This window comes from Gadus morhua, chromosome 21, assembly GCF_902167405.1.
Source record: "Gadus morhua chromosome 21, gadMor3.0, whole genome shotgun sequence".
NCBI classification, from domain to species: Eukaryota; Metazoa; Chordata; class Actinopteri; order Gadiformes; family Gadidae; genus Gadus; species Gadus morhua.
In genome coordinates this window covers 13,259,715-13,280,738 of record NC_044068.1, presented here as the reverse complement: position 1 = coordinate 13,280,738, position 21,024 = coordinate 13,259,715, and the positions used below count along the sequence as shown (strand labels likewise).

At 46.9% G+C, this 21,024-nt stretch overlaps 1 protein-coding gene and 1 long non-coding RNA gene across 2 annotated transcripts in view; one reads left to right on the top strand and one right to left on the bottom strand.

Moving 5' to 3' along the window:
• LOC115534201 (exostosin-1b) overlaps positions 1–21,024 on the top strand; it is a 160,475-nt gene that overhangs the window by 52,231 nt on the left and 87,220 nt on the right. The window lies entirely within an intron of this gene.
• LOC115534205 (uncharacterized) lies at positions 18,381–19,625 on the bottom strand. Its single transcript, XR_003974297.1, has 4 exons — positions 19,438–19,625; positions 18,872–18,972; positions 18,750–18,768; positions 18,381–18,578 (listed from the first exon to the last, which is right to left on the bottom strand). It is a non-coding gene; the product is annotated as an uncharacterized LOC115534205 (long non-coding RNA).

The following is a 21,024-nucleotide window of genomic DNA, read 5'->3' as shown; positions in this document are numbered from 1 at the left end:
TCCATAAAAAGACAAACGTCTCTGTCTCGGGGAGCCGGTGCCACCGTTGCTCAAGAAACAATGTCAGTGTTTGTTGCGCCCTAGTTTGCCTAAAGGTCGGATAACCAAGGGATTTTCTCCATAGTTTGAACTTTTAACAGTCAAATGTGTCATTTATCTCTTGCTGGTTTTCCCTCCGCTTCCCATCCAATCTCAATCTCTCTCCCTTGTGTTGATCACCACACGCACACGCACACGCACGCACACGCACAGACACACACCCCCCCAGCCACCCCACCCAACCGGTGATACAGTAAGCCAAGAGCGTGTGGTTTTTGCAAGGGGCCAATATTAGTTAAGTATTTATTTACAGGTTCAGGCAGACCTGTCCTGTGAATAATTCATCCTCCAATGCACCGAGGAGTCTGTTGACAAGACGGCCTGACACGCCAGAGAGAAAATCGATGCAACGATGATAGGCAGCAGATCCAGACGCACGTCGTCTCCGGCCACATGCATACGTGTGTGTTTGTGTGCACATTGTGCATGTGTGTGTGTGTATTTTCTATGCATGTGTGTGACAACATTTTCAGTGATTGTGTGTGCGTGTTGGAAAACATAACACAGTGATGTGTGTGTGTGTGTGTGTGTGTGTTTGTGTGAGCGAGCGCCTGCGGTGTCCGTATTCCCGCCTGAATGTACTTACAGTGCAGCTCTATGTAAAGCGATAAGGTCTTCAGATCTGCTGATCAGAGCGAAACTTTGTCTCTCTTGGAGGGGGAGGCGGGGGGGCTCTGAGAGACAAGGGGAAGGAGGGGAGGGCAGGATGTTCGCAGTAGGTGTACTCATGGATCAGAGCTGTGAAGGGGAAGGCGGTTGTAAAGTGGGCCAGAGGAACGAGAAGCTGTAGTCGTGTTGCCACAATAAGGAACTGCTCGGCACTGGTCTTCCCTGGGAGAAGGCCAGTGCTTATGGGCCGGTGAAGACCTCTGTGATCGTGATTCAGGCTTTTCACTTTTTTCATTTTTCACTCACTTACTCTACTTCAACACACAACTTCGTCCGTCAAGCGGTTGATCGTCCGAGCCAGGGTTATGCTTCTGTGTCTTGAAACGCCAGGGTGTGTGGCACATTTAAAATGCAACATCGCTCGTTAGAATGGTCCAACACAACGACTGTACGGTACTGTAAAAGGATACAAATAGGTCATAGCCATGAGGATAATACACACTCTTAAACCAAACTCTTAGCTCCTTCCTACAACTCTTAGCCCAAAATATATATTTTTGCACATATTCTCTCTAGAGCCGTTTGTCCATTCTATACACAAACTAAAAAAAAACGTATACTTATGTGTCAAATTACATTTTTCCAAGTTTGTACCACTATTTGTTACTGAACACACTGTACCTTTAAGCAAATCAGAAACTGCAAGTGTAATGGCGTGTGTTTCACCAGAGATGGTGCTGTTTCTGCATTTGGCTTTGAGTGTTGAGGTTGCCGTTTATGACATTTTAACATGTTTAGATATTCATATACTTATTTCAACCAACATTAATTAGTAGTTGAAGTTAGTTTGCGGACACATTACAAGTATTACCCTTAACTTGTAGCCTGTCTGTCTTGAGTAGTTTGTCCACGTTCTGTCCATTTCCTTATGTCATTCGATATGAACAAGAGGTAAAAGAAAAAGCCCATGAGAGCGAGAGGGAGAGAGAGAAAGAGAGAGAGAGCTCCATGGATGGAGAGAGAACCTGTAATTGCTTCAGGGGATTGTGTCCACAACCAACGTCCACAAGCCATCTTGTGGGAAGATTGGTGACATCCGCTGTATTGATCGGTGCATTTAACACCAAGATGCATGTATGGCTGCGCACATAAACAAAACATGTGTGCACCCGCACGCACGCACACACACACACACACACACACACACACACGGACACACACGGACACACACGGACACACACGGACACACAAATGGACACACAGATGCAAGTGTCAATGTTTTAGCTCTATTTCTATTATTTCAATGTCCATGCGTTGTAGTCCATGTCCATCCATTCATTAATTCATTCAACTCCTTTCATCCTCTCTTATACCTTATGCGTCCTTATGATATGCTTATGAATTGAAAAGGCCAATCTAAACAGTCTAGCTGAGGGTCAATAAATCAAAGTAAATGAAAATGTCAATTATGGTATTTAAAGACTTAAACTTGCTTTCCTTTCCCTTCTGCTTCTCAAGTGGTATAAATATTATACCAATGCGTATTTAACTCTCAAAGGGGAATTCAGAAATTGCTAAAAATGTTCAACGGGTTAGCTGGGAAGAATGTCCTGTCACTTGAGGAAGTAGAAGGAAGTCCACCCGACTCTCTAGCCAGGGCCAACACCCTATTGACCAAACTGCCAACCTGACATACAGACCTCTCACGCATTTGATATGCGGACATCACAAGCTACACATCACAGGGATTCGATGTCCTCCATCCGCTCTCTCCCGTTAGTTCTCTCTCTCTCTCTCTCTCTCCCTCATGCTCTCTCGCTCTCTTCACCACTTCTCTCTCTCTCTTTCTCTCTCTCCCCCTCTTTCTCTCCCCATCTCTCCCCCCCCCCCCTTTCTCTCTACCCATCTCTATTTCTTTCTATGGATGGATTGTTGAGATCCTCTAATGTATTAGGAACATATCGATAAAAGGACTCCTATTACACCAACAGCCATCTTTAACCTTGACACTGATCTGTGTGTGTGTCCTCAGTCATAGCTCTTTTATTATTTACCACGCGTCTCCGTCTGGGAAAAGGCTTGTGTGTTTGGGCCAGCAATTGAACTCTGGGTAAACAACTGCTTTCAATGACACGGGTGACCCACACACACACACACACACACACACACACACACACACACACACACACACACACACACACACACACACACACACACACACACACACACACACACACAAACGTACACACATGCAGGTACACGCTCACACACAAAAACACACATAGCCTCATACAGACACACATTGCCTCACGCATGCAGGCACTAACACACACACACATACATTGCCACATACAAGCCCAACCACACACAAACACACACACATACAGCGCTTTAGGACATGTACGCATAGCTCTCTAGCCTCATCCCTCCCCTCCAGCCACATCGCATTTCCAATCAATAGGTTTTAAGTGGTGCGCCATCTTCCTGGCCAAACTTTGCAAGCTCGGTCCAGTGTGTGTGTTTTACCTCCTTGGTGGCGAATGAAGGTGTCACTTTTCAGGCCCCACACTATCCTGAATTGTCCCTGTCCCTGTAATTGATGTCGAGAGAAAGCCATCAACCCAATCACTGACACCCTCTCCCCCCCTTTGGGACTTGGGCACAAATCTGGGATCAGAATACTAAGGCCAGGGAAATAAATGGAGAAATGAGCTCACATGCACACAGAGGTTCCATTTTTCATTTATTGGTATGATATATACTTTTATTATGAGTTTCTTGTGATTGTAGATAAAATAAGCTTTTTCTTCCAAAGTCAATATTTGACCATTGGTCATTTCCTCTCTTTGTATCCAACTCAATAAATATATCATAAACAAACACACAAGCAAATACTTTTGGGGGCTTGATGTCACTGATCATTGGTTAAATAATCAAAGTGCTGTTACTGCTGTCATGCCACTGGAAATTTGGCAAGCCACAGGTTGAGAAGGACTTCCTAGCCGTTAGCAGCCAAGTGCTGAGATATGGTTCTAGGGCACCATTTGCTGTTGTGATCACAGGAGTTGGGGAACGGCACAAAGGGGGAACTACGTCAAAGTGATTCATCTCCGACCTTTCTTCTGAGATTTACATGGAGTCCAAGGCCGTTCTCAACACCAGTGACCATTACACCAAAGTACCCACCAACGGGGAAGCCTACCCTTGGTGTGACCCCGGAATCTTCTTTTCCCTTTTTTTTTAAATTAGCTTCTGCAATTTTAAATGCCTATTCTCCCTAATATCTCCAATATTAATAATAATAATAAATTAATAATAAATACATTATAGTATTACTATTACTACTTATAAAAATAATTTATGGTATGATGTTGATGTGTCTCGTGGCTATCATACATGTTGGGAAAAACTGCTCAAACAGTACTCTGTTTCATCAATCAAATGCTGTTATTTTGTTTGAATATTAATAGTAGAATAGCCTACCGCGCCTGGAAAAAATGAAAGATGCCGATCCCTCGAAGGGTAAGTTAATGCTTTGTAACTAATTGGACATCCTACGGTAGAAACAGCCACACAAACATCGCAGACGGCCGTGCGTTTCGGTCTGCCTGCCCTGCTTGCGGGGGAAATTCTGGGAAGAAGATAAGTCATTGTGTCAATATGAGAAACTCTATTTGTTTGAGCCTTGAGGGATGTCTTTATGTGTTGACGGATTCCAAAAGACACACACGTGGCCATTGCAGGTACACGCACACACACACTGCCTTGGAGTTCATTGTAGTGCTTTCCATCTGTCATAACTGCAATAGTGTGGGATACCTTCTAATGAGCTGAAAAATAGCTCCCTCCCTCTTAAAACTATGATAGGCCAATATGAATAATAATCTATTTATGAGCCTAGTATTGTTAACACACAATCGGTTAACAAACAAGGGATTTGTCATGGTGAACCACTATAAAAAGCACCATGTTAACATGGCTATTGTTCGATTTATTAACATTGCTATTGTTTGGCCGTCAACGCGAGCTCCGTCTGCTGCACAGCTCGTTGACAGTCTCATAATTGGTTTAATTGTCATGCGTCCACGCTTTTGTTAGTATCAGGTTCTGGACCAAACTGCCATTGTAGGTTGTCAGCAAAAATGTGTTCCAGTGGTACACAGTGCGAGAATAGTCGATGATGAGAAGATTTCATATCACGCTCTATAACATTCAATTGGACATTCCAATGGACTGTAATACAATTATTTATACATTTATAAACTAAGATCATTGTTAGCATTGTCTATAGTTCAACACTCATTTAATTGACCTTGGTTGTATATATTTATGTTGTGTTGTATGGTATCAAATAAGATTTGAATGAGATGAACATTTTCTTAAGTTTAAGAACTCCACAACTTCGATGCAATTTTGACTAATACCTGTGTCTATTGCATTTGATAACATCATTTGAACCCAATAGTGAAGAGAATCAAAATGCCTTCTTCAGAGCAAACGGCAATGTTCCTCCCAGTTATTCCAGTAACAACACACAAAAATGTTTAGGCATCATTCATAATGCTGATTTATTCATCACCAACATGTGAGATTTTACAATCAACTTGCAAAATGCTAACTGCAAGATTAGCATGCTAGTTCTTCATTCTTTCTTGTTCGGCATGTGCAACAATGGCTATGTTCGTGTGTTTGCCGCTGCCGTTGCTGGAGGACTACTCTACACCTCATCCTAAAAACCCACAACCAGTCACTCAATCAGGTCTCTTTTTGTTTTGGACAACATCGTGAAAAGTATAATTTTCTGTTATTCAAAGTGATGAAGTGAAAGTGAAAGGAAAATACATTGTTTCTATAATAAGAAAGAGGGGATAGAATTGTTGTTATGTTTCTGATTCCGATTTCAGCTCTGATTTAAAGCTGAAAACCCTGGAACCTTTTGACTGGTAGAGATGGAGACGGACACCACACAGACACCCTTATATTGGCATTCCTTATCGGGGTTCGGGGAGCAGTCGTCCGTCTTCGGTTCCCCTTATTGTGTGGGGTATGATGCAACATTACATGAGGTGTTACACATTAAATGCAGCCTAATGGTTGTTTCCAATGTGGTGTTTGTGGGACAATGCAAACACTGTACTGTCTTATCTGAAGGCTCCATACCCGGCTCTATCTATCCCTCTTCCTTCTCCTCCTCTCTCCGTCTATCTCTAGTGAGAAGTTTCTCTAAAACACTTTACAATAAGGGTACATTAACTAAACTTTATTGAACAATTGTTATGGTGGACAATTGGTATGAGGTAATAAGTATTAACTGTTGCCAAGGGTGTAGTAATCATATTTATGAATGCCAGAGGCATTTTCAACAACCTCATGAAATTCTTTCTTCAAATTTTTTGACTAGAGGCTCCATTCAAATTATAATATGTTCAGTTTGAATATTTAGAATTTAGAATTTTTAACAGATTTTCTGTATCTTCATTTCTTGTTGAGGATACAGTTTCAGTTTTATGCCCTTTCTTGACACACCAGTCTTGTCTTTCAAACCGTTTTTAAACATGCGAATAAACACATACACTGGAAGGGACTGTCACTGACATTTTCTGAGAGCGAGGCTATGGTTTGAGGCTTTGTTTTCCCTACATGGCTTGTTGTCTGCTTCCGGTAGAAGCACACAATGATTTAGGTATGTTTCTAAATGCTACTCAAAAAATATTTTTTTTTTTTCATGCTATATATGAAACCAATAGGTCAGATGAAAGTTGTGTGGCAACCCCGATCGTCGGCGGCTGAGGTTTCCGGAGGAGATGGACCAAACAAGGCGTAGGTTAACGTTCGTTTATTTCGGTTAACCACTCATGCAAAAAAAGGAACAAAGGAGTGAACTCAGGTTCTTCCTGGTCTGGGAATAAAGGACACCGCGCCGGGTCTGGTCCTGCTGCGGGGGGCGGGGTCTCGATCCCCTGCGTCTTCGGCGGCTTAGTCCTGGGGGGAAGCGTATTGGCATTAGCGGGGGTTCGGGTAATCTCCACTCACTGCGTCTTTCCCGTTCGGTCGCGTTCCCCTGACTGGTGTCCACGCGGCCGTTAAGTCCCCTCCGCTGTCTTGCTCCGCCGGGTGCTCCGCATCTCCGTGATTGCGCGGGTGCGCTCGATGCTCCCTCCCGCATCGCTGCGCCGAGCGGCACATATCTCCCCCTGACTACCTGCCCGCGGAGAGGGCGCTGGCGGGGCTCGAACTCCTCCGTGGGATCGGGGTTGCCACACACCCCCCCCCTCAGCTGCAAGTCGGGGTCTGCCCGGCATAGGCCTAGGCAGGCGTCCCTCCGGGACAGTGCGTCTGCGTTGGCGTGTGCGCGTCCGGGCCGGTGGACCACCTGGAAGTGGTAGTCCTGCAGGGCCAGGAACCAGCGCGTCACCCGGGCGTTGGTGTCCTTGGCCGTGGCCATCCACTTCAGGGGGGCGTGGTCTGTGACCAGGGTGAAGGTGCGTCCGAGGAGGTAATAGCGGAGCTTCTCCACGGTCCACTTTATAGCCAGCGCCTCCTTCTCTACGGTCGAGTAGGCTTTCTCGCTGGTCAGGAGTTTCCGGCTGATGTAAGTCACCGGGTGCTCCTCGCCCGACCGGACCTGGGATAGGACCGCTCCCAGGCCCACCTCGGACGCGTCGGTGTGGACGACGAAGGGGAGGTTGAAGTCCGGGGTGATCAGGAGGGGCTCGGTGCAGAGGGCCCGTCGGAGGGACAAGAACGCCTCGTCGACCTCCTCTGTCCACTCGACCCGGTCAGGCAGAGCCCTCCGCGTCAGCTCGTGGAGGGGGCTGGCCAGGGTCGCGAACGCCGGGATGAAGCGCTGGTAATATCCCACCAGTCCCAGGAATGACTTCACCTGCTTCTTCGTCCTCGGCCGGGGCCAGGTCTGGATGGTCTGCACCTTCTCCTCTTGCGGTTTGACGCTGCCCCTCCCCACCCGGTAGCCCAGGTAGGACGCCTCTTCGAGGCCCAGGTGGCACTTTTTAGGGTTGGCCGTGAGGCCGGCGGCTCGGAGCGCTCCCAGGACGGCACGGAGGTGGTGTAGGTGCAGGTCCCAGGTGCTGCTGTGGATGACGATGTCGTCTATGTAGGCGGCGGCATATTCCCTGTGGGCCCGTAGGACCCGGTCCATCATGCGCTGGAAGGTCGCGGGCGCCCCGTGCACCCCGAACGGGAGGACCGTGTACTGGTACAGCCCGTCGGGGGTGGCAAATGCTGTCTTCTCCCGGGCCCGCTGAGTGAGAGGGACCTGCCAGTACCCCTTCGTCAGGTCCAGGGTGGTAATGAACCGGGCCGGCCCCAGCCGCTCTATTAGCTCGTCTATGCGGGGCATGGGGTAGGCGTCGAAGGCCGACACTTCATTCAGCTTCCGGAAGTCATTGCAGAAGCGGTACGACCCGTCCGGTTTGGGGACCAGGACCACCGGGCTGGACCAGGCGCTGTGGGACTCCTCGATGATCCCCATCTGGAGCATGCTGGTGACTTCCGCTCGGATGGCGGCCCGCCGTGCCTCCGGAATGCGGTAGGGCCGGAGTCGGACTCTGACTCCCGGTTCCGTCTTGATGTCATGGCTGACGGTCGCGGTCCTTCCGGGCCGCTCCGAGAAGACATCGAGGTGCTGGAGGACCACTTCCTTCAGGTCCTGGGACTGGCTGGGGCTCAGCTGGTCCCCCACTGGTACCTCGGGCAGGGGTAGTTGGGCGGATAGGGACAGGAGGGCTGGGTCCCGCAGGGCTGTTGGTGGGTGCCACTGCTTCAGCAGGTTGATGTGGTAGACCTGGATGGTCTTGCGCCTCCCCGGTTGCCGCACCCGGTAGTTGACTTCGCCGACGCGGTCGATGACGTCGTAGGGGCCTTGCCATTTGGCCAGGAACTTACACTCAGCGGTCGGGACGAGGACCAGCACCTGGTCCCCCGGGTTGAAGGTGCGGAGCTTGGCCCCTCGGTTGTACACCCGGGCTTGGGCTTGCTGGGCCCGACCGAGGTGTTCCCGGACCACGGGCCAGATCTGCGCCATCCGGCCGCGCATCTGCTCCACATGCTCGACAACGGTGCGGTGGGGTGATGGTTGGCTCTCCCAGGCGTCCCGGGCGATGTCGAGCAGCCCTCTTGGTCGCCGGCCGTAGAGGAGCTCGAACGGCGAGAATCCCGTGGAGGCCTGGGGCACCTCTCGAACGGCGAATAGGACATGCGGAAGCAGCTGGTCCCAGTTCTTCCCATCGGCTTCCATGACCTTTTTGAGCATGGACTTCAGGGTTTTGTTAAACCTCTCCACCAACCCATCGGTTTGGGGATGGTAGACGGAGGTCCGGAGGTGGCGGATCTGTAACAGACTGGTGAGGCCTTTCAACACCCGGGACATAAAACAGGACCCCTGATCCGTCAGGATCTCCCGGACGATCCCCACCCGGCTGAATAAGACCATTAGCTCCCTCGCCACTGCCTTGGCGGTGGCGGCCCGTAGAGGAACTGCCTCTGGGTACCGTGTGGCGTAATCCACCATAACTAGGACATAGCGGTGACCTCGACTAGTCTTGGGGAGGGGGCCTACGATGTCTAGCCCCAGCCGGTCGAACGGGACCTCTATCAGCGGCATCGGTATGAGGGGGTTCCGGACCGTGGGCCTCGGGGCGGTGCGTTGGCACTCGGGGCACGCCCGGCAGTAGTCCTCTACGTTCCGTTTTACCCCCGGCCAGAAAAATCGGTCCAGGATTCTGTCCCTCGTCTTGTCCACCCCCAGGTGAGCCCCCAATAGGTGTGTATGGGCCATGTAGAGGACCTTGCTGACGTACGGCCTTGGAACGACCAACTGTTCTACCTCCTTACCCCCTCTCTGTACCACCCGGTATAGTAACCCCCCCCTTGTGCTGAAGTGTGGGTACCGCCTGTCACTCACCGAGTCCCGCGAGAGGCCCTCGTGGACCTGGACGTGTCCCCAGGCGTGGCGGAGGGCGTCGTCCTCCAGCTGGGCGGTGGCGAACGGTCCTCCCTTGCCGGGTCCTCCCCCGTCGGCCAGGGGGTAGTCGGTGAAGTCTATGAGGGGCGGAGACTCCTCCTCGTCTGGCGGAGGGGCCTGCTCGGAGCCCGTCAGCGTGTCCGGGGTCCCCGGGGGAAGGGACACCGTGGACGAGGCGGGGGCATGTCGTGCCGCCTCTCTCGGGGCCCTGTCGGGGGACTCGTTCGAGTCGGACCGGGAAGGCGTCGGGTGGGAGGCCATATAGGCGGGCCGGCTACGCAGCCGGCGGGGTCGGGTCCGAGGGGGTCGGCGTCGGGGTGCCTGAAGCTCGGCCCCTAGTAGTTGGGCGAAGATCGGGCAGTCCCGCCCGATTAAGAGGGGCATCGGGAGGTTTGGGACCAGCCCGGCCCGAACCGTGAAGGTGCCCTTCGGGGTCCGGACGGTGATCTGCCTCGTGCTGTAGGACTCGGTCTGCCCGTGGATACAGCCGACGTCGATCCTCCCCCCGGGGGCCCCGTCCGCCAGGTCGGGTCGGACCAGCGTAACCACGCTCCCGGAGTCGAGCAGGGCGTGGGTGTCGTGCCTCCCCACGCGGACCGGTAGGCTGGGGGTGTCGGTCCTCTCGTGGGACCAGCAGGTGGTGCGGAGGCAGACCCCCCCTCTCCTGTCGGACGGACTGGCCGTGGGCATGGATACGTCTCCGGCTCCGGGACAATGGCGAGCCAGGTGGCCCGTTTGGCCGCACGTGTAGCACCTCCACTCCTCTCTCTGGGTCGGAGGGGCGGGCCCTCGGCGGTCCGCGAGGGTCTGGTTCGGGTAGGCGGGTGCGCGGGTGGGCGGTGCCTGGGTGCGCTGGCTCTCCGGCGCCCGTCCGCGCCGCTCGGTCCGCGTCTCCCCCGCCCCCCCCCCGGCCGGGGTCGCCCCGCCGCACAGCCGCTGGGTGACCTGGTGGTTCTCCAGTAACTCCACGAGGTCGTTCACCGTCCTGGGTTGGTTTCCGGAGGCCCAGCGTTTGGCCCCGGTGGGCAGGGCTCGGATGCAGCGGTCGATCACCAGCCGGTCCAGGTGCGGGGGACCCTCCCCCTCGACGAGCCACCGCTCCGCCAGGCGGACGAGTTGTGATACCTGGCTCCTCACCGAGCCCAGGGGGTCGTACACCCAGTCGTGGAACCGCTGCGCCTGGGCCGGGAGGCTGTGGCCGTAGTGGGCGAGGATGGCCCGCTTGAGCGTGGGGTAGTGCGCCGCCTGGGCCGTGCTGAGGTCGCGGTAGGCGCGTTGAGCGTCCCCGGACAGGAAAGGCGCCAGTATGTAGCCCCACTGGTCCGCTGGCCACCTCTCACGGGCCGCGGTCCGCTCAAAAATCTCAAGGTATGCCTCAACGTCATCGTCCGGTCCCAGTTTGGTGAGCCGCTTCGTGGGGGCGGCGTGAGACGGCTCCCGTGCAAGCTGCTCAGCCATCCGGGCCATGCATCGCCGCAACACCTCGATCTCCTCCTCCCGCGTTGCGGCCGGGACTCCGGGTTGACTCATGGTCCTCTAGGGTCTGCCGTAGGATCGCGTTGCCTGCATTCTCCACCACTGTGGCAACCCCGATCGTCGGCGGCTGAGGTTTCCGGAGGAGATGGACCAAACAAGGCGTAGGTTAACGTTCGTTTATTTCGGTTAACCACTCATGCAAAAAAAGGAACAAAGGAGTGAACTCAGGTTCTTCCTGGTCTGGGAATAAAGGACACCGCGCCGGGTCTGGTCCTGCTGCGGGGGGCGGGGTCTCGATCCCCTGCGTCTTCGGCGGCTTAGTCCTGGGGGGAAGCGTATTGGCATTAGCGGGGGTTCGGGTAATCTCCACTCACTGCGTCTTTCCCGTTCGGTCGCGTTCCCCTGACTGGTGTCCACGCGGCCGTTAAGTCCCCTCCGCTGTCTTGCTCCGCCGGGTGCTCCGCATCTCCGTGATTGCGCGGGTGCGCTCGATGCTCCCTCCCGCATCGCTGCGCCGAGCGGCACATATCTCCCCCTGACTACCTGCCCGCGGAGAGGGCGCTGGCGGGGCTCGAACTCCTCCGTGGGATCGGGGTTGCCACAGTTGAGACTCCACAGATTACAACAGTATCAGCTATATCGTTCTGTGACCTAAACTCTAGTGATGGGTCGGTTGCGTACGAGCCGGTTCAAAGAGCCGGCTCTTTTAAAGGTCCCATGGCATGCTACTTTAAGGATGCTTTAATATAGATATTAGTGTGCCCTAAACACAGTATTTGAAGACGTTCCCAAAATTCAGCCGTGGTGCAGAATAACAGCCACTACGAGCCAGTCGCACATTGAGCTTTCCCCAAACTCGTCGTTTCGGTGCCTGTAGCTTTAATGCGAATGAGGAGGAGAGAGGCGGGTCAAGGAGGAGGGTGGGGGTGTGGCCCTGAGCAGCTTGCTGCCACGGTACCATGCGCTCTGCTTACAGTGGATGTATCACAATGGCGAGGCGCACACAGCCTTTAGCCCTGTTTTGTAAATACCTCCAGACGATATTATGAATCACAAATGACTGTGTCGGGTTCTCCGACATCTCTGGTTCTTCCACATCAATCTGAAGTAGACTGAACCACGACATGGAGGAGAAAGTGATTGTCTCCCGCTGGAACCTTGCTGCCGAGGGACCACCGCCTCAGCACCACCGTCTCCTGCAGCGGGAAGCGCCGAGGCGGTGGTCCCTCGGCAGCGGGAAGCGGGGCTCAAGCTGGAGACATTCGCTGGCAACAATCCCTTTAACCTCCATGTCGTGGTTCATGTACTTCAGAGAGTCAAAGCCAAAGTTACTTTCCCCCAATTCCTTCTCAACCATGGCTGAGATAACCCCCACTACGAGTCTCGTTGTAGAAATACCAGAGACGAGAGTCCGAAGTGTTATGCGCCATAACGCCAACAGCAGAACGCTTATCCAAATAACAAAGAAGTGTACAACACTTGGGTTACAGTCCAGGAGCTCTGTATCTAAATAATATCATATATATATATATATATATACATATATATATCATATGATACATATTATCACTGCAAAAAATCGACATGTTACGCTTTTCTTTATGAACTTAGGTTTTGTATACTATTCAGTGTATGGTTTTGCAACCCTGCTATTCTGAAGAAGCAAAGGGTGATAAGAAACGGCCGCAACCCCTTATTTATGACATCCTGAGGAACTTCAATCAATAGATTACCATCTGGTTAACAAAGGCTTTTGGTTTAATGGGGGACAGCTGCCCTCAAGAACCCAATCTAAGTGTATAAGAACTCCTGAAAGAACTCCTCAGTGGACTTCTCCTTGCGAACCTTTAGAGAATGAAGTGAGACGCAGGGCGAATTCCCATCTGAGGCCTCAGATTATTGTATTGTATGCCTGTTTTGTTGTTTGTTGATGCATGTTGTGATGTATCTTTGTTCATACTTTTATTACAAATATATATGACCACCAATTGCCAACGAGTATTGTGTGCTTTTTGCATCTAAATATCTCATCTGTTTTAGACGCAAAATCGGATTGAGAAATTGCCACCACAGGAGTCAAAGCCAAAGTTCCTTTCCCCCAATTCCTTCTCAACGATGGCTGAGATAACCCCCACTACGAGTCTCGTTGTGGAAATACCAGAGACGAGAGTCTGACGTGTTATGCGCCATAACACCAACAGCAGAACAGTTATCCAAATAACAAAGAAGTGTACAACACTTGCGTTACAGTGTGTGTAATCACACACGTGGCGCTCGCACGGTCATATCTCATTGGCAGGCCAAATTCTCTGGGCTGGCAAGGCAGAGAAAGGGGAGGTGACATCTCCCCTTATGACGACATACAGAGAAAATTCCTAAACTGCGCGTCTGAGCTTCCTTTTTTTAAAGGCGGGGCAGAATGCCTAGTGCTCGTTTTACACCCAACGAAATTTCTAGCTACTGGGGGAGCATAGGTAGGCTAGGGGAACTCATATTAATGTTAGAAAACCTCAGAAAGTGAAATTTTCATGCCATTGGATCTTTAAGTGAACGATTGGAGTCGGCTTCTGACTGCGAGACGTTTCTTTTCTTTTATTTTATATAAAGTTTGCCTCGGCAGAATGATATGAAGATCTCCGCGCTACGGGTGCTCTGTGCATGCTATGCGTGTGTGCAGTGACTGACTCTCACGTGCATGCATGCAACCAATAAAGTGGGGATAGACAAGGATCATACCCTTAAGCAACCAGCGAGGGGCGGGAATGCGCGTTGCGCTCATATGCAATGAAAACAATCAGCTACAGCAATTTGTTGATATTATAAAATTGTAATTTATACTTTTGAATAATAATAGGATGTATTGAATAATTTAAGTGATATATAGGCCTACACATACAAATCATCAAAATGGGCTAATTTGGCTGAATTATAAAAAGTTTGAGTGGTATTATGAAGAGCCGTTTGGGAGCCGAACGAGCCTGCTCTTGTTGGTGAGCTGATCCAAACGATCCGGCTCCATAAAAAGAGCCAAAATTCCCATCACTACTAAACTCGACAAACTAGATGCAAACAAATTTCAAAGTTGCAACCATAAATATCTCCCCTTTGTTATTCTAATACCAATACTTATCAATCCAATCCTAATATGCACTGTACTGATACTGGAGTGTACGAATACTACTTCTAGCCTACTACTTAAAATACTTATTATACTTACTATATACGACTACAGGCCGATATATGCTCTGTTTTAGACGTAACGCGTAAGCACGTAAGATACATAACCCCCCCTTGCGCGGTAAATATCCCCCCTAAAGGCCGATATATGCTCTGTTTTAGACGTAACGCGTAAGCACGTAAGATACATAACCCCCCCTTGCGCGGTAAAATATCCCCCCTTACGTGCTTAAGTGCGTCGGCCCAAATTCCTGACTATGCGACTAAAACACTACGGCCCTACGCAGCTCGCAAAGACTGTGATTGGCCAGCTAACCACATCCTTTCAGGAGTCTCACATTTCCGGTTTTACAGCATAATAGCGCCATTTTTAAAAGGCCGTGACAGAAGCGAATGAAGAATTTTGAAGAAGGAGAAGTAGAAAACACAAGAACGAATTATGATAATTATAAACAGTACCGCGGGAAGTAGGGGTGCTGGGGGTGCTGCCCTGTCTGAGGCCCTGTCTTATCACAGAAAACGATTATTTCTAAAAACTCCGGCCAAAGTGGAGATTTCTGAAAACGCCGGTTATGTGTTGTGTCAACGGGGAGAAACGGGATTTTAGGTTCTGAAGCGTCACATTATGCACCAGGAAATGCTTAACGTCATGTGAGCGCCCGCTGTACCGTATTGGTCCGAATATAAACACAAACCCGACCTATGTTTGGAAAAAAGATTTGAAGACGAGATCTTGTTTTTATAAATAAATAAATTGTATTCATTGAAATAATATACGAAAATTAAAAGGCATAGAATAAAACACTGCATTGCCACTAAACAGTAGTGCAAATAGGCCGTACTGATGTGTACACAAAAGACTATTCCTGACACTCCTCTGCCCCGCTGTGGCCCACTGTTTCGGCCCGTGGCAAAGCGGGTCATAGTCGCTGCTGTCCAAGGCATTTTGAGATTTATTTAATGCTCATATGACCTAGTGCTGAAAAAAAGTTATATGAAAAAGTGTGAGGGGAGCGGTGGCGCGCTAAACTTGTTCTGTGAGCAGCTAGATGTGAACCATGGTGTGAACCCAACGATCGATTTTCGACTGTGCGCGCATGCACTGGTGTAATTGAGCTGCGCTGCTATATATCTTTTTTATCAATGTAGCGAGTTGTGAGTCTAGTCCAGGCTGAGTTTTTTTTTCCAGCACCCCCTGCTGAGAATACGTTTCCGCGGCTATGATTATAAATATAAACAAGCCAGCGATTTCCACTTCCACGCCCACAGATTCGTTCGTTGCTCCCCCTACTGTTCTGGCGGAGAATCCCCTTGCAACACGCGCAATCCTTAAGGAACCTTACGGGAACCGTAAATCAAAACTTGTCTAAAACAAGTCCCTTGTGTAAATTACGTGCTTACGTCTCTGCGTCTAAAACGACCCTAAATAGGCCTTACCTATCATGACAATGTAGGTCTGTATTATAATAATACCTCTATTCTATTCTATAATTTCCCCCCCAGTTTTTCCTGTAAAAAACACACAAGAGAATTGTAGACTACATTTATAATGCCGATTTATTTATCACCAACATGGGAGATGTTACAATAAAGTTGTAACATGCTAACTGCAAGGTTAGCATGCTTGTTCTTCTTGTTCGGCATGTGCAACAACAGCTCTGTTCGAGTGTTTGCCGCTGCTGTTGCTGGAGGACTAGTCCACCGCAATATATTCCTCAGCTTTGTCTGCACGGTCACTGTGGGTGTGAAGAAGAGAGATTACAATGTAGCAGTAGAGTTGATATTAGTGTGTATCGTGTCATATGGTTGCATGTAGTATGGACTTGACTTGAGTTAAAGCACTGAAGCATCACCACAAGCCATAAGGTAAATAATGTATAAAATAGTAGCCTTACCCGAAGAGAGACAAACCTGAAATATAAAGTTGATATGATTACATGATTTGAATGATGTTTAATAGTAAAATACCTTCACACCAATGAACAGTTGTTTGACCTATACATGTCCAACTTACCATGGTGGATCAAACCCACGATGTGGTGCAAAAAGCCTTCAGCTGGCAGAACCATCATGGCCAGAAGCAGCACGACAAAAAGTAGAAAAATACACCTCATCCTAAAAACACACAACAGTCACTGAACTATTTTCTGTTTTTAAAGTAATAAAGTGAAATGTTAATACACTGTTTCTAATGTTTCTAATAAGATAGAGAAGTGATTTTACCTTTCAGATACTGATTTGAGTTCTGATTTGAAGCTGGAAACTGGAACCTTTTGACTGGTAGAGATGGAGACGGACCCCACACAAGCAGCCTTATATTGGCATTCCTTGTGGGGTGGGGGGGAGCAAGCGTCAGTATTTGGTTCCCTTATTCTGTGGTATGATGCGTACACTCACTGTATGAGGTGTTGATGCAGTGTAAATGTTGTTTCCAATGGGGTGTTTGCGTGACAATGCAAACACAGTACTGTCTTATCTGAAGTCTTTATCTATCCCACTTCCTTCTACTTCTAGTTATTTAAAGTAATTACGTGGAATTGAAATGATAATGCATGTTATCATTTTAACATGTTTCTTAAAGACACAGGGGAGAACCTATCACACCAATGCTAGAATGTATCATGCTACTTATCAGACTAATCGTCATTTAGGACTATAATGCTAATTAAACTACTCATCATCCTACTTCTACTGTTGGTACATATCATACTAATAGGCCTATCGAACTACCCCTTGAATAGGAGTTAGGGGTAGTGGGTTATGGCTAAGCCTGACCTTTACCCACTACGACTCACCCCTATACTAATGATATATGATAATGTATATTACTTCATTAACTAATGTAATTTAAGTGGTAATTAATTTACACATATTGCAAATGGTTACCAATGTTTTTGAGAGGTGATTAGTTCCTTAACCCTGTGTGTGCTGCATATGTAGTGACTTGTTTGTTTTAGATTTTATGGATAAGTCCTTAAAGTGTATCTTAACAATACACAATTTGGATGCTTGTACAATGTTTGATCTGTGTTTTCGAGAAGAATTATGAATCCTGGTGTACATGTTGACCAAGTGCTTAAACCATTTTCATGTTTTTGAACATAGCTTTTAGCTTTATAGTTTAATTGCTTTTTTATATATGTTGTTTCTGAAAGTCACATCATTTGAATTTGCTCTGGTGACTTCTCTGGCCATTCCATTGATTCTACTTGATAAATACGATGATTATTAAAGCGTAGGTTAGGCACTAAAATGATAATGTATACAACTACAGTATTTTGGTTAACTACTAAAACTACTGAAACGATATGTTGAACTTCAAATACTTATGACTTATGATATAGGTTCAAAACTGTTTTAAATTTGTTAGCTTTTTGCTGTAATAGATAAACTATCTATCCATGTATCTGTTTATTAGTTAATTATTATTTAACTGTTCCATCATATCACCATCAGATTGTTTAATTGTGTCAACTCATCTGGCCCTTATTTTCCCATTATATGATGTGAGGAAGTGAGAGATGACTAATGTTTTAGTGAACTGATAAAATCTCTCACTGTGCTGTGTCACAGCTACAGCATGTTGTTTATCGGTTTGATCATATTGAACCAGAAATATGTTTGTTTTTTCAATAGAGACAGTATTTTTTGTTCAATATTGCCAGAACTAGAAAAATAATCGAATGATTTCACTCAAAAATTTTTTTTTTTCACTTCATGCTATCTATGAAACCAATAGGTCAGATGAAAGGTGAAACTCCACAGAATACCACAGTATCAGCCATATCGTTATGTGACCTAAACTTGACAAATTAGATGAAAACAAATTTCAAAGTTGCAACCATAAATATCTTACCTTCGTTATCATTATTCTAATACCAATACTTATCATTCCAAAACTAATATGCACTGTACTGATACTGGATTTTACAAACTACTTCTACTACTTAAAATACTTAAAAGACTTAATACTTCTATTCTATTCTATAATTCCCCCCCCAGTTTTCCCTGTAAAACACACAAGAGAAATTTAGGCTATGTTTATAATGCCTATTTATTTATCACCAACATGCCATTTACATTAAAACTTGAAACATGCGAACTGCAAGGTTAGCATGCTTGTTCTTCTTGTTCGGCATGTGCAACAACGGCTCTGTTCGAGTGTTTGCCGATGCTGTTGGTGGAGGACTAGTCCACCATAATATATTCCTCAGCTTTTTCTCCATGGATGGCACTGTGGGTGTGAAGAAGAGAGATTATGATGTAGCAGTAGAGTTGATATTAGTGTGTATCCTGTTGTATAGATGCATGTAATATGGACTTGATTTGAGTGAAAGCAGTCATAGTTAGACTGAAGCATCACCACAAGCCATAATGTGAATAATGTTTAAAATAGTAGCCTTACCGATGGATGGCCCTCACACCTGAAATATAAAGTTGATATAATTACATGATTTAAATGACGTTTAACAGTAAAATACTTTCACACCAATGAACAGGTGTTGGACCTATACATGTCCAACTTACCATGGCTGATCCACCCGATGATGTGATGGATAAAGCAGTCTGCTGGCTGAACCATCATGGCAAGAAGCAGCACGACAACAAGTAGAACAATATACCTCATCCTAAAAACACACAACCAGTCACTCACTGTTATTTAAATTAATTAAGTCAAAGTGAAATGATAAAACAGTATATATATTAGTGCTGTCAGTTTAACACGCGATTAACGGCGTTTACGCAAACCAATTTTAACGGCGTTCATTTTTTTATCGCGCGATTAACGCTCCTTTGGCTTGGCAAACGTTGACGTTTTTTCAAACAAAACAACAAGCACTTATCGTGAGTTAACTATGACATTAATGCCATTAATCACGATTAAATATTTTAATCGCTTGACAGCATTAATACATATATAATAACAATAATAAATTAAATGTATATAGCACTTACAATGGTACTCTAAGACGCTTTACATATTGCCCTATCTAAACTATGATATATAGTAGTATAGTATAGTATAGTATAGTATAGTATAGTATAGTATAGTGATATATAGTTTCTATAATAAGACAGAGGATTGAGTTTACCTTTCAGATACCGATTTGAGCTCTGATTTGAAGCTGTAAACTGGAACCTTTCGACAGGTAGAGATGGAGACGGACGCCACACAGGTAGCCTTATATATGCACTCCTTGTGGGGTGGGGGGGAGCAGTGGCCCCTCTTTGGTTCACCTTAACGTGGGGTATGATGCAACAGTACATGAGGTGTTACACATTGCATGCAGCCTAACGGTTGATCGAATGTGGTGTTTGCGTGACAATGCAAACACGATACTGTCTTATCTGAAGGGTCCGCACCCAGCTCTATCTATCCCACTTCCTTCTCCTTCTATCTCCGTCTCTCTCTAGTGAGAAGTTTCTCTAAAACACTTTACAATAAGGGTACATTAATTAACCATCATTTGACAATTGTTATTGAGGTAACAAGTATCTACTGTTGCCAAGGGTCTAGTTATCATATTTGTGAATGCCAGAGGTATTTTCAACATGTTCCTCATGAAATTCTTTCTTCAAGTTTTTTGACGAGGGACTCTGTTGAAATTGTAACATGTTCAGTTTGAATATTTAACAAATCTTCACATTTAGAATTTTTAACAGATTTTCAGTATCTTCTATTCTTGTTGAGAATATAGTTTGTTTTATGCCCTTTATATTGGCATTCCTTATCGGGGTTCGGGGAGCAGTCGTCCGTCTTTGGTTCCCCTTATTGTGTGGGGTATGATGCAACACTACATGAGGTGTTACACATTACATGCAGCCTCATGGTTGTTTCCAATGTGGTGTTTGTGTGACAATGCAAACACTGTACTGTCTTATCTGAAGGCTCCACACCCGGCTCTATCTATCCCTCTTCCTTTTCCTCCTCTCTCCGTCTCTCTCTAGTGAGAAGTTTCTCTAAAACACTTTACAATAAGGGTACATTAATTAAACTTTATTGAACAATTGTTATTGAGGTAATAAGTATTTACTGTTGCCAAGGGTGTAGTTATCATATTTATGAATGCCAGAGGCATTTTCAACAACCTCATGAAATTCTTTCTTCAAATTTTTGGACTAGAGACTCCATTCAAATTATAATCGGTTCAGTTTGAATATTTAACAAATCTTCACATTTAGAATTTTTAACAGATTTTCAGTATCTTCTATTCTTGTTGAGGATATAGTTTTAGTTTTATGCCCTTTCTTGACACACCAGTCTCGTCTTTCAAACCATTTTTTAACTCGCGAATAAACACATACACTTGAAGGGACTGTCATTTAGATTTTCTGAGAGCGAGGCTATGGTTTGAGACTTGGTTCTTCCTACATGGCTTGTTGTCTGCTTCCGGTAGAAACACACAATGAATTAGGTAAATGCTACTGAAAAATGTTTTTTTTCACTTCATGCTGTCTATGAAACCAATAGGTCAGATGAAAGGTGAGACAACAGTATCAGCCATATCGTTCTGGACCTATACTCGACAAACTAGATGCAAACAAATTTCAAAGTTGCAAACATAAATAACTTACCTTTTTTTTATTATTATTCTAATAACACCAATACTTACTAAATATCGACGTTGTTAGGCTCCACAATGTTTAATGCTTAGTATCAAATGTATCAAAAATCTTTT